Here is a 14214-nt window from a genome sequence, read left to right as displayed (position 1 = left end):
CATGTGACATAACCTCCAGGAATACATCAAAATTAGCAACCCTGGTCCAAGGCTGAGTAGTCTTAAGGGAAGAACCTCACAAACAGGTAAACATGGGGAGGTGGTTTGTGCTGGAGTTTATATTGTTTATTTTGCATTAATTTGTTAATAAAGCCATGCCCTAGGAAAGGGGGTGAGTTTTGACCCTAAATAGCATGTGAACTTTGTTTTAATGCCAACTGTGAAGGCAACCTGTTTACATAGAGTGGCAGGAATTTTCCATACCACATGATACATGCAACACAATGCAGTAAGTGCTGACAACTGGACTGGGGATGTGGGAACCATCGAACCACTCTGTGCTCCTCATCGAGTTACCAGTGTCTCTTCTCCCTCATAGCAGGGAAAATGAGTCTCTCTTCATACCAAACAGCCAGCCATGGGAGATGAAGAAGAGGAAGACCATGATTCAAAACTGTATTCTAAACTAGTGTCTTCATTCACCTGCAGTGGGATGTGTGCTGAACTCCAGAGAGCATTCATAGGCTGCTATGGAAGAGTAATGTCTGTATGCTGCCATCCTTCAGGAATTTCGACAGGAGGATGCCAGCTCAAGCTCCATAGGATGTTCTACACAGGCTGCCTGGAGAATATATTTAACAAACATATTCCTGAGCTGCCTTGCCACTGGCCACTGTCAGCTGGCCCCCTGGTGGTGGCAGTGATGTTTTAGGTCCCTTTAACACTGACTTTTTACCAGATTCTGGATCCTTGATAGATCTCAGAGGGCGGGGGGGAGGGGGGGAAATACGTGTGGGAGTTAATTCTGTTTTGCAGAGGTTTTAGATATTTTGAAATCTGGTTTTGTGTTCCAATTAGGATTGAAAACCAAAATTTTTGAGATTCTCTGTGAATATGACTGGAGCCTCGCTCTGGGGCAGTCCCACCTAGCAGCCTGAGCTGGACCACAGATCCTGGAAGCCACATGGGTAAGCTGGCAGGAAACCAGGCAGGTTTCAGACATGAACATGCCTGGCAGGCCAGGTTCCAGCCTAGGTTCCATTGGAACTCCATCAGAATCTAACAGTCTCTGCAAAACATTTTAATTTTGATGACTTGTCAAATTCTGATGAAAGTATGTCCCACTCTTTTTCCAACCAGCTTTAGTCCTGGGCTTATCTGCCATTCATCCCTAGGTCCTTTTCTGCATCCCTGTCTAGAGATTGGCTAGTAGTCTAGCAGAGACCTAGTCTAGAAAACACTGGCTTTCCTACGTGTTTAAAAATCTGTAAATCATCAGAATTGCTATAACAGTGGTTTTTAAACAATTCCACAGAACCTTTTAGAAATGTCTGCTACTGCCCCTCTTCCTGAGGCAGCTTTTCCAGTTTATCAGATAGTAGCATGACAGGACAGCAGCCAGTATGGAAGCTTTGTCGTCATCCTGCACACTGTCTGTGAGTGAAGAAATAATAATTTCATCCTCTCAACTTTACTCTTTTCCCTTTAGAAGATTAAAGAAAAGAAAAGATAGGAAGCTTCTCTTCCTGTTTAACTTTGTTTCTGATTGAAATGGTTGGATTTAGAGAAGGGACTAAGACCTGTCACTGGTTCTAAAAATATTAGTATGCCCCTAATGGCATCTCAGCTACAATAATCTTACTTCTGAGGGTCTGAACATTGTCCTAAAAACCTCTCCCTCTCTCTCCCCACAGCATGCATGGGCCATATTTAAAAATAATTAAACTAATAAATGAAGAGGAAGTCTCCAGTAGCCCAGTAAGAAAATCATGTTTAGGAAAAAAGTTAAGAAGTATTTTTGGTTGGAATAAATTAATACAGTAGGTCACTTTAAAGGTTGTATATGAACTATGGTTTTATATTAACTCTTTTCTTCAGTTTATTCTACAGATGTTTAAACAGCAACACTTGAAACTGAGTTTGATTAACACAGAGCACACTGCAGTTAGCATCCCAGAAGAAGCATTAGCTCATTACAAAGCCTGGGAACTCTCCTTAGTCCTTCCTCCGTATCCCTTCACAGATGTCAGTATGTAAACAAGAGAACAACAGCATTGCTAATGGACCTGTTGTGAAGACCAAGGAATTAGTTAGTTGAAAGAGAATAAAGGTCTCCTCTTATACAGCCCATGTGGAACAACTAATGTGCATCAAACACCATCTAGTTGTAGGTGTTTGTACAGCTTTAGGCTTGGGTGAAGAACAAATGGAGGAACCCCTGCCCAAACTGAAATGAGAGCTGTTGCAGAGTCAGAAGAGCTGAAGTGAATCCTTCAGCTGATGGTGAAGAAATCATTATGCAGATAATAAGAAAGCAACAGCGAAAGTTATAGCTTCGAAAGTCAGACTTGAGGGTCACACACTTTGCATGGTCTCCTAACAGATCACAACCCCCACTTTGTTGTGCTTGATCTTAGATATGGAGGTACCCCCTATTAAGACTAATGATTCTAATAGGTCAGAACCCAAGGGCCTGATTCTTCACTGTGCTACACTTGTTACAGTTTTCAGAGTAGCAGCCGTGTTAGACTGTGTTCGCCAAAAGAAAAGGAGTACTTGTGGCACCTTAGACTAACAAATTTATTTGAGCATAAGCTTTCGTGAGCTACAGCTCACTTCATCGGATGCCTTGTTACACTAGTTTACACCAGTGTAATTGCACTGGAGCCAAGAGAGTTGTACAGCTCTAGAGCTGGTGTAACACAGTGGAGAATCAGGCCCCATGTCTTTTCCTTTCTAATGACATAGTGAATGTCTTGCTGTTTTGTTTTCATCTCCTGTAAATTCAATTAACAAGCTATTTCTAGTCATCCAGCAAAGAAGATACAAGCAACTATTGTGCTTGTGTGTGTTTATTTGCATATAAATGTATACATTTATATGCAAATTAGAAGCAAGCACATGACAAGTTGCCAAAGTGAAACCAAACTTTCAGTGGCTTACAGTTTAGCACTCAGTAGTTAAAATCTAATCACCTGACAAACTCAAAAAGATAACTGAAACTCATTGGTATATTATGCCTGTCCTATTTCTGACTTTAAATGGATAATGCATCATACATGATACTTACTGCAATCACTGCTTGTAAATTATAAGAAAACTAAGATCACAAACAAACCTTCCTTGGCCAATACTGGCAATGATTCAGCACTTACATAAATTTCCCCTTCCCTGTGAAAAGCATCTCTCTCCCCTAATGAACTGGAGCGGCGCAGTCCTCATCCATGTTTCTAGTGTGTTGTTCAGAAATAGGCACAACAAAGAGGTGAATTATGGGATAGATCAAAGGAAATTCTGGCATTTTATCTCACATTTCCAGAATTCTCTATGGTAGAGGTTATCCCACAATACACATCAGAAGTTTCCATTAAAGCAGAGAGCCTGCAAGCAGTGCAGATCTCTGGGAGAACACCACACTTCTAGCATGATTGAGCATGCTGTTACATAAACACAAGCACTGACACACACATCGGCACAGTGCACTCCACCAAAACAGATTTGCAGGTAGCACTATGCCAACCAAGCTTTTACTGGTGTGATTTTGTCTACGGGCAAGCACTTAGATATAGGGCAAAATCCTGCTCTTGCTATTACATGGCCAATATGGGGGGAAAGCAGAGTGGTAGGAGCCAAGATGTTCCATGAGCAATCCTGCCAACATTGGAACTTGGAGAAATGCACTTATGAGCGCTACTGCTAGGCGCATAAAACATTTTCTATGGCACCAAGCTCTCAGGACTTTACACAGAAAACTGTATGTCCTGGACCCCTAACATTTTCTATGACAGCAGGAGTGCTCTAACCACAGTCTCATTCCTCTCTCAGTTAAAATCCATGCACAAAGTTGATTGATTAACGCTACTCAGTGCAGCAATCAGACCCTACATGTTCTATGACTCCACTAAGCAATATTGTGTAGCATAGCTGGTCTAGTGGCCTGGTAGTCTGGCCAGGAATCAGTCGTTGAGCCTAAATGAGCATACATAAGCGAGCAGGGGCACAAGAGAGACAAAGACTGACTGGTAATTTAGAAAGCATTTGGGATTCATCTGGATAAAAAGCTCTGAAAGCAACTCCTCCTCCTTTGTGAAGATTAGGGCAGGCTGGACAGCTACAAGTATGCTGCTGTATACGGGGCAATGGAAATCAAAGTATAAAACAGGTAAAATATTCAACATGATGCATTCGATATCTTTCATATCCTGAACAGCACCACTCCGTTTCCCTCTTCCTCCTCCCACACGCACACAAAATGAGGAGCTTGCCTCTTGGAAGACCTCCATATATTCCAGTTTTAATAGAAAATAATAAGTATTACTTTGAATTGTGTGCAGCCAACTTAGAATGACAACTACACATGGAATGAGAGAAAGGCATGTGAAAAGTATTGTTTTCCAAGAGTTTGAAAAGTGTAACTGTTGTCAAGTCAGGAATGTGTCTGCAAAGATGTTTGGGAACACACCAGGAATAGAAAGCACCTTGAGGAAGGAATTTTCTAATAACTAAAACGACGGCTAATCAAACTGTTTGCTAAAGCAAAAAGGTCTTTCATTTAGGGATTAAGGGTCACTTTAAAATGGCACAAACAGGACAAGCCTACCTATTTAAATTGTATGGATTTAAGATCAAGGCAAATCGTACACCTTTTGGAGTGAATGAGTAACAGTGTGAGAATGACTTACGTTTCTCTAACACCCCCATTCATTCACAAGGAACTAAAACATGACTGGTATACATACAAGAACCACTTGACACACCACTAAATTAAAGCTACCTCTGAGGGAGAAGGCAATAATCATTCCGCACTAGCGAGTTCACATGGTATAACACAGTTTTGGCCAGTAAGTGAAGAAAAATATAGCCAGTCAACACCCCCAAGGAGATTTGAGAGGGCAGGAATGTAGACTCAAATGCGTAAATGTCTCTAGGTATGCACTGCACATATGAAATACCTAATGCAGAGGCACAAACTGGGGATTGAGAAAATCCCTTGTCTCAGCCCATATATACCTATGTGGTATGCATAAGGTCTCGTCTCAGCCTCACATCTTGGATGTTGTTTGTAGGCATACGCAAAATTTAGGAATTGCCAATGTTGAGTGTCTGCAACTTTACCTCTGCCCCCTTCTGCATCTGCATTACAATGCAATCACATAATGATACGATACCATACTATTTTTCTACAGGTTGAAAGCTTTGCAGTGAGTAAGGCAAGGGCTCCCAAGAACCCTTGTCCCATTCATTGTGCATCTTGGGCTCTGTTTCTCTGGCATACACAAAACCCTAGATGATGTCACATGTATCTAAGGCTGTAGAAAATTTTTTATGAAGTTATTATTGTGGCATGGCACCTCCTTCGTCTCAATGGACCAAGCACTTCCCCCGCTGATGATGGTGGGCCGAAGGTAAATCAGCCCCATCCCACTCTGGGCAGCGTTTCTCGTTCCCCCTCTGTGCTCCTTTGGCCATATTTCCTGGATAGGCCTCAGGGTAGGCCTACAGGGTGATCCTCCACCAAACAAAAGGGAAAGAGTCCCATACACAAAAACCCAAAGGGTGATACCTTCCCCTGCCTCCTCGCTGGGGCTGGGTGTCACCCTGTAGCCTGCCCCGGGATGTCAGTCCTTCCCCTAACTTAGCAGGCACTCAGGCTTGTCTGCTTCCCCTATGGGGAGAAGCACAGCCTTCCCTCCTGGAGAAGCTTACTTCCCTGCTGCCATTAGCCTGGTAGCAGCTTGTTTCTCTCGCCCTCCTGGTTTTAAAAGGTCTCAGGCAGCCCTTAACTGGATCCCCGTGTTCCTAATTAAGCCAAGGAAACCCCTTCTCATCTTATAGGGAAGAGGGCTTTTAACATTCTAAGGCTAACATATCTGCCTTCCCACACCCTCTTGCAGCCGTCTGGCCTGCCTTTGTCACATATCCCCCCTTCCTGCTCAACATCATTAGGCTACTTTGTCACACTATGCATTGTTAGAGAGACCAGCTCATACACATACATTGGACAGGGCTCAGGTTCAGTACACAACCTTACTTTTGGCATCTCATGACTTTTGAGTGTTTAACCATGCATCCTAAATGTTCCAATCACATAGCTGTTTAGTTTTTTTTTTAATATGGATTTGTGTATAAGGTGGTTTAGAGTAATGGTCATGATAGCAATTGGTTATTGAAGGCATTTGTTTAGCACATTATCTGTATGCAACTACTGCCTTTTCTTTCTTGTGTAATTCTGGTTTTAATTTGAGATGAGAAAGGTTGTGGGAACTTGCCAGTGTCAAGAAGGAGACTAAATGTCTGTTTGTCAAGGGCAGTCATGATTTGGTAGAGTTGTCCCAGTGTCTCAGCAGATTACACTGAAACCATAAAAAGAAAAGAAGTACTTGTGGCACCTTAGAGACTAACAAATTTATTAGAGCATAAGCTTTCGTGAGCTACAGCTCACTTCATCGGATGCATTTGGTTTTTTTCCACCAAATGCATCTGATGAAGTGAGCTGTAGCTCACGAAAGCTTATGCTCTAATAAATTTGTTAGTCTCTAAGGTGCCACAAGCACTCCTTTTCTTTTTGCGAATACAGACTAACATGGCTGCTACTCTGAAAACTGAAACCATAGGTTATGTTCTGGTTCATTTTGTTCTGACTTTCTACTCTCCCTCTCCACCTCTATCCTCGCGCTACCATAATGCTCACTTTAGAAAACAATTGTCTTTGTGTTGGGTCCCAGTGCATAATTCCTTGTCTGATTACGGAATTTGTCCTCCACCACCACAAATGAAGCATAGGGTGTCCCAACACCTGTAAATAATCCACTGGATAATAGTAGTGGGAAAATTCAATAATCAGACCAACAAGGAAACAAAGCACTGGATTCATCAAAGAGTCAAACCTGAGTTTAAGGAGAAGACACCAGACGTCATTGTGGAGGGAGGGGAGAAGCAAGAATGCCAAGGAGAATTATGAGTTTTAGAGCAAGGGGAGAAGTGGGAAAGCCACTGAGCAAAGGGGGAGAGAAACAAGCACATGCCCAGCCAGTGACATACTGCCGTCCACCACCAGCCAATGATATGTTCCCACCACAGACATGCAGTGACACATTCCCCTCCCCCATCCACATCCTAACCCCCAGCCAGTGACATATGTCTCCTACCCATGCTTCAGTCTTTGGCATTACTTGTGCCCATGTAGTTTTGTTCAACCCCTACCAAGTGCCCAACTTTGAACTGAATAAAAACCTTTCCTGATCATAAAACCCTGTGGGAGCCAGTCCATTGGTTCACGTTTCAAAAGGGATTCTTTAGGAGGAGGATCCTTTAAGAAGATAAAAGCATTCCAACCTGAATCCATTCACCACCTGCCAAAACCCACACAGTACACTACTACCCCTCCTCCACCCCAATACAATCCAAAAGAATATGTTCCAATTTGGTGTTCCTAAACTGAACCATCCTATGTTTGAATGCAATGATTGTGGAATTACTGAACCCGGTGAAGGGCAGGCTATGCTGTTATCCCTTCTACTGTCATCTCTATATTTACTAACACCAAAAAATCATGAGGGAAATAATGGGGTGAATAAGGAGAAATGAGATTCAAGGGATAAGGATTTTTTTTTAAATTTCTTTCCTCTGTTAGGGTTGTTAGGGTGGAGAAAGGAAGGCAACCATAAATCTATACTTTTTTAGAAGAGATATAAAAAATTTTAATTTCGCTAATGACTTCCTTTTTGTAAAGCCGGGGGGCAAATAAACATCTTAATTCAATAACTGTAGTTAGTGGTTTTCTTATAAAATTATATTACGCTTCAGTTAATTTTATTGACAAACTTGTTAGGAGCTCAAGTCCCATTTACTCAGGACAGAGACTATGCACTTTTTTGTGTTTGAACATCCCCTTGCACATTGTAGGAGTAATAGTAATAACAAATTAATCTCTGATGAAACTCCACTGAAGCCCACTGATATATACCGGGATGGATTTGACCGTTTACATTTACATTAAAACACAGTCATAACAAAATGCACACAAAAACTAAAAAGCAGGATACTATTTATATAAAAACACACATTCTGCTGCATGTCAACTAATTTACTAAGTGACTGATGCACACGCTGAAAAAACGATACATGTTGAAACTCTTCACTTTTTATAATTAAATGGAAAGAGCTTTACACTGGAGCACTGCCAGTTTAACTTCATTCTCTAGTTTACAAGAGAGATGGAGGAGTAATCAGAACTGAGGTTATATTGCCTTTTTCTTTCTTCCTCCTCCCACTCTCAAAAATGCATTGTTTCTGTGACAGAATCTTCATGGTACAAAGCATTCCGGAAACATGGAGCTCCCAGCTGGCTTACATTCCACTGATTTATCTCTGATTAGCTAAGCCCCTCCTGCTTTACTCTCCATCCCAGCCTGATCTAACAGTACACACAAATGTTAAATTAACCTACTTTGAAGAATTGGCTAAAGTTTGAGAAAACTCAAAGCTTCTTAAAACAGGGTTACAAGTGTTTTCTTGCTAGGAAAGGAGCAGTGGAAGAGTTGCTGTCTAAGCAGCTACCTCCTGAGCTGGCTATTCACAAATCAACACATTCTGGTAATTTGGCTCAGTGGATAGGCACCAGACAGGGAGTCAGGAGATTCTGGATTCTGTTCCTGTCTCTATCCCTGGCCTAATGTGTAAACAGGCATTTCACTTCCATATCTGTATTTGTAAAGCACTTTGAGATCTACTGGTGATGGGTTATATAAGAGCTGGGTATTGTCTCTCAATGGCAATCAGAGAGTAAAATTCCACATGTAGATGTTTTCAGGTTCAAAGCAGGGTTTAAATTCAGTTGGAGCCATACAGAGCAGAGCTCCAATAAATATTTTCAAATCCGCTGGCGCCTTGGCGCATCCTGTGAGCAGAAGCCCCAAGCCCGGTACACCCGGTGAGGCTGAAGCCCCGAGCCCTGGGGCTCCAGGAAATACTCAGCAAGAATTTAAGCCTGTGCTCAAAGCATAATGGTCTCATCTTGTGAACCTGTACAAGTTTATCCCCTACATTCAGATATAATGTAGCAAAAGATGGACTGACAACTTAGTGCAGTGGGGAGAGAATGACAAAGATCAAGTGAAAGAAGTTCGTTTTGATGTCTCTTCTTCCAGCACCTATATCCCATTCTGACATCAGTGTTGCTCCTCCGCTATACATACATACATACGTACATGCACACTTCTGGAGCACAGGTAGTCTAACAGGAGGCAGGGCAGCCCCTTTTCTCAGGAATCTCAGCCCAACACCAGTGCCTGGTTACCAGGGAGCAACACTGCCCCAAGAATTAACTCTGATATCAGAGACCAAAAGCAGAGAACAAACCCTCTTGCTGCTCACACAGCTCCCTCTCCCAGACCACTGGTTCTACAGAGAGCACTGCATAACAAAAAACTAATACCACATCATGTCTTCCAAGAATGAACATTTGCTCATACACTAAGTAAAAGAACTTGGAAGATTATGTGTAACAGTACCACTCTGTGACATCTGCCACAATAATATGACTACTTTGGTTTGTTGAGTGGGCATCTCATTATTTTGTTTTGTTTACCATTATTGGTTCTTCATAAATTAACTTTCCCCTTCCTCTCCTTTTCCCCCTCCTCTTCCTACCTTTTCACTGTCACCGTCTTCTCTGTGCTTCTGCCTTTTGGTGAAAGGAAGATGACTGGAGTAAAGACAAGGGTACATCAGGGCTTCCACAAAGACTTTCAACTATTATCTTCAAATTAGTTTTAAAACATTACAATTATAATCTGGATTATCTTGATCTTGAATGTTCAATTTATCACTTTTAAAAATAATTCTTGTTAATGCCCAGAGATAGCAATCAAGATCTGGCTAGGTATTATACAAACACATAGGAAGACATACTCCAAGCCCTGAAAAGGTCACAATCAAAGGCTCCGATCCTACAGCAGTTAGCATGTGGGCAGTTGCTGCACCTGGGCAGAACCCCATTGACTTCATTTGGGCCCCATGTAGATACAGGAGTCTGTTCACACACTACCAATTGCAGGATTGGGACCTAAATAGACAAGACAGACAGATAAGAATACTCAAAATTTACAAAGCATTCAAGGTGCTGTCAGGCACATGTCCTATTGTTAACCTCATCCTCTCCTCCCCCGTGCAAATAAAACATCTCCTCACCCTTGTCCGGGTTTCCCAGTCAGCATGCTCCACCGCCCCAGCCCCTAAGCATTCTCTTCATCCCAAAGACAGTGGAGAGGGGCAAGGGTGAGTTGGAGCTATTCACATACTGATGAAATCAGAAATTTCCTGCAGCAAACTGCAGACCTCCGTTCTCCAGTCTTATTTAGGTTAGGTGGGCTAACCAAATCCTTTCCAACAATCTACACAATAAAACAACATGAGATATGGCACTAATTCTCATGCCTGTAACATGTTATTCACACATGAAAGGTTTTTTGTTTTAATCTTTGAAAGAAGCCAGCATTGGTATTGCCAAATGCATTCCCATTAGCTGTTGTGAGAAAAAAAACCATCCTGTGTGAAAGATGTGCTGCCCTGCCTCCTTGCCAGCTTCACTTGTAAACCCAGCCAAAACAAACTGTTTTCAAAGACAAAATAGATTATTAAATCCTTTGCCAGAGTCTGCCTTGTATCCAGTCTGTAAGAAACACACCTGGTTTATCAAGTCTCCAAAATAGGTTTTATCATCTGTTCAGTACCTTTCAAGTATAATTTTCCCAGTAAGCTACTAATTAGTCACTCAATTTTTTAAACCAACTTCTCCATCTCATTGCACTAAATCAGCCAATGCAAGCTATTAAAGAAAATAGAAACTTGTTAAACACAAAGCTTGAGCACTGAAAACATAGTCACTTAAAACAGATTATCGTTTTAAAAATATACATTCAGAACATTCATTATAGCTATTGCTTGAGGACTATGAAAATCTTAAAAGAATATGGGACAAATTTTGCTGTCTTTTCTCAGCCTGTAATCTGATGAAAGTCCTGTTAACATCATGGAGTGTGGAATGATTAAGAACTGCAGGTTTGACCTTTTGTGTTTGTATTCATATGAAGAATAAATAAAAAGTCAGCTTTTTCATGCCTCTTATTCATGTGCCTCGGTAATGGTAGACCGTATCTCAAATTTAGTTTAGTTTAGTTTAGTTGTGTGGTTAAAAATTACACATTCTTGAGTGAGCAGGAGTGGAAATCAATGGCATCTGTTTTATTCAATAAAGGGTGAAGGTGGGGGGAAATGCAGCATTATTGAAATTATACATGAAATATTGCACTTTTCTTAAGAACCTAGTGACTTATAGTTGACCTTTAAAGTCTGAGTCAGACATGATGAATAGTACTCTGGAATAATGGATGCTAAACTGATTCATGAGCTTAAAGTATGAAACCATGCAGGGACATCTCTGATTGTGTATCATCATACCTGCCTTCCTGAATATTATACACTTTCAGGCTGTACCCTAAAAAACACATTACAGGATGATCAATGTAGTTCTTACTATACAGTATATATATGTTCAGAAATTTAGTTCTCTCGGTCTTAGACATCCTATCTTGTCCCAGCAATGTTGCCTTCTCAACTCAAATATTCAAGATTTTTATTTTAAGAATTTGGTAGATGTTGCTGAGGTTTTATTCAACTAACCTTATACCCACTATGTTCTAAGTATTTCTTAGTCTTAAATTCTTATATTCTTTTGAATTTTCAAAACTAAAGCTATTAAAAATATTCTTAGTAATACAGCAATCAATGTTTCAAATAAGTAATTGCTGCTGTGAAGTTACTTTATGTGTCACAAATACAACCTGTAACTATGGGGTGGCACTAGAGAAAATTGCAAATCCTTCTGCAAAGGCAGAAAGAAGGACAAGTTGCTGGTCATAATCATATACCAAAATACCAAGAAAAAGTATTGAACGAATTCATGTAGGAACCTGGCTTTCCACAACAAAACAACAAGGTCTCCTTGATTTATTCTCACTGTTATTTTTAACTAGAATTACACTGTCCAGTCCAGACTTGTTAGCAGTTTTGTAAGTGTCCTGTGTACAAGTATGTCTTTAATCTTCACTGATTTATAAAACCAGCAAGTGAAATGGGTTATTTTGATCCAGTTACAGGTTAGTTGTTAACAGAGAAAATGTAGGGTAGGGCTGGGCAAAATGGTTCAAAGAGTTAATAACTTGTCTGAACCTTTGCTCAACCCTCAGGTCCTTTTTCTCTGATTTGGATGAGTTTAGATAAGAAGCCTCCTCCCACCTACCTGACCTTCTAACGGGCTCTGGCTCCCAGTCTAACTAGGTTTTTATAATGTTGTTCATCACTGTAGAATCTGGGTGCCTTCCACAAGAAATAAACACAAATCTACAATTCCTTAAAATCTGTAACAGCCCAAAACCATCCCTTGAGATGGCATTCCAATAAGTCCCAGATCCTTCCCCCCATAATATTGTAACCCATATTAGAGAGTGGCCGAGATCCACACAGGGCATTGTCTACCGCAGTGGCGCTCAAACGTTTACAGTCGTGCGCCGTGCCCCCACTTACCACTAATGCAATCTGTCTGTGCCCCCCTCCATTACTGCACAGGCTTCCTCAGCAGAGGAGTCTGGGATGAAGGCAGAGATGGGGCAGAACTGGGGATGAGGAGGAGCTGTGGCTGGAGTCCAAGCTGGCCTAGGGGTGGGAGGAAATGACAGCAGAACCAGGCTGGGGCTGGAACAGGTGGCACTGTGGAGTTGTGGCTGGGGTTGGAGTTGGTATGGGGTCAGAGCAGAGCTGCGGCAGGGGGGCAGAGCAGGGGGCAGAGGGTGTTAGGGTGGAGCTGGTCCTGGAGGCGGAGTAGGTCTGGGGGCTGAAAGTATGGCAGTCCTTCCTCATCCCCTGTAGGGGCTGTCCTGGCCCCGCAGTGCACCCCACACTTTCAGAAGCTGGGAGAGTGCTTCCCAGGGCAGGTAGACAGACACAGAAACAAAAACAGAGTGGCCGTGGCAGCAGGGGCTAGCCGCCCAATTATAATCCCACTTAACCTCTGGGTGCGTACTCAGGTGTCTAGTTTGAGCGGCTGCCAGGGCCGCCATGGCCACACTGCTATTTTTATCCCACTAGCTTTCACAGAGCACGCACATATCTGTCTACCTACACTGGGAGGCACGCTCCCAGCTGCCGTGTAGCCATATCCACATGTTATACTGTCATAAGAGCTAATAGCTCTAGCAGGCTTTGGTAACCGAACACTTTTTTTTTTATAAATAGATAACAGCCTTTTCAAAATTGGTTATTGTCCAATGGGAAGAAAGGTTGATTGTCAAAATATTGGTTTTGTTTAATATATTTAAAAGAGTGCATCGCTAGGATTGAAGCAAGTTCGGCAGAGTTCATTTACACCTTTCCTGCAACAATCCCACAGCATGCAGTACGCTGCCTCAGTGCTAATGCAAGGCAGGATTCTGACCTTTAGGCACAGTCCATAGGACAGGGGGATATGGCTCTGCTCCCCAGTGCGGGTGGAGGCAGCACCATGCACCAAAATGTCTCGTGGGCAGGGGCATAGGCTGCAAACCTGCTACTGCACCTCTTTGTGGAGTGGAACTTACTTACCTCTGGGCAGCCAACTCGCTCTTTTGTCCAATGTCTGTGGAGATAAGATAGCCCTGCCACCACCTTTTGCATTCCCACTTTGGGGCAGGATGGACCAGCTCAGTGCTCCTCTGAGCACAGGGACCGGAATTCTGTCTGCCCCTTACCCCGGCAAAGGGGAGAGGAGGCTCCTTGCAGCATCTCAACCACTATCCACCCACATAGGGGCCAATCAGAATCTGGCCCACCATGTGGCAATGTATTGTAATACAGATTCGATTGATCGGCTGCAGCTAGCAGCATGGTTAGAGAATTCTCACTGTTGTCTCCTGTAGGTAGCACTGTTGAAAGGAGAGTTTAGAACAGTAAATATGACTCATTTTCATATCCCAGAGTGATGGGCTTATTTAAGACACATAGCTTGATTAAGATCAGTTACATTAGGTCCCAAACTGCAGTGGTAAACAATTATGCATTTTTACTTGAAGCTATGTAAGATTTCTTAGAACAAAAAGGGCCTCAAGAGAAGTATTTTAAAAGAAAAAAAAAAGTACAGGGAAAATAAAAATCTGATCAGCTACAGCCTCTTAGCTGCTT

The 14214-nt window shown here is 42.2% G+C and overlaps 1 protein-coding gene across 4 annotated transcripts in view; it reads right to left on the bottom strand.

The window, feature by feature from the left end:
- PLEKHG4B (pleckstrin homology and RhoGEF domain containing G4B) overlaps positions 1-14214 on the bottom strand; it is a 168166-nt gene that overhangs the window by 111146 nt on the left and 42806 nt on the right. The window lies entirely within an intron of this gene.

The sequence above is a fragment of the Dermochelys coriacea genome, chromosome 2, assembly GCF_009764565.3.
Source record: "Dermochelys coriacea isolate rDerCor1 chromosome 2, rDerCor1.pri.v4, whole genome shotgun sequence".
Classification (NCBI taxonomy): domain Eukaryota; kingdom Metazoa; phylum Chordata; order Testudines; family Dermochelyidae; genus Dermochelys; species Dermochelys coriacea.
This window is presented reverse-complemented; position numbering and strand designations above follow the sequence as displayed.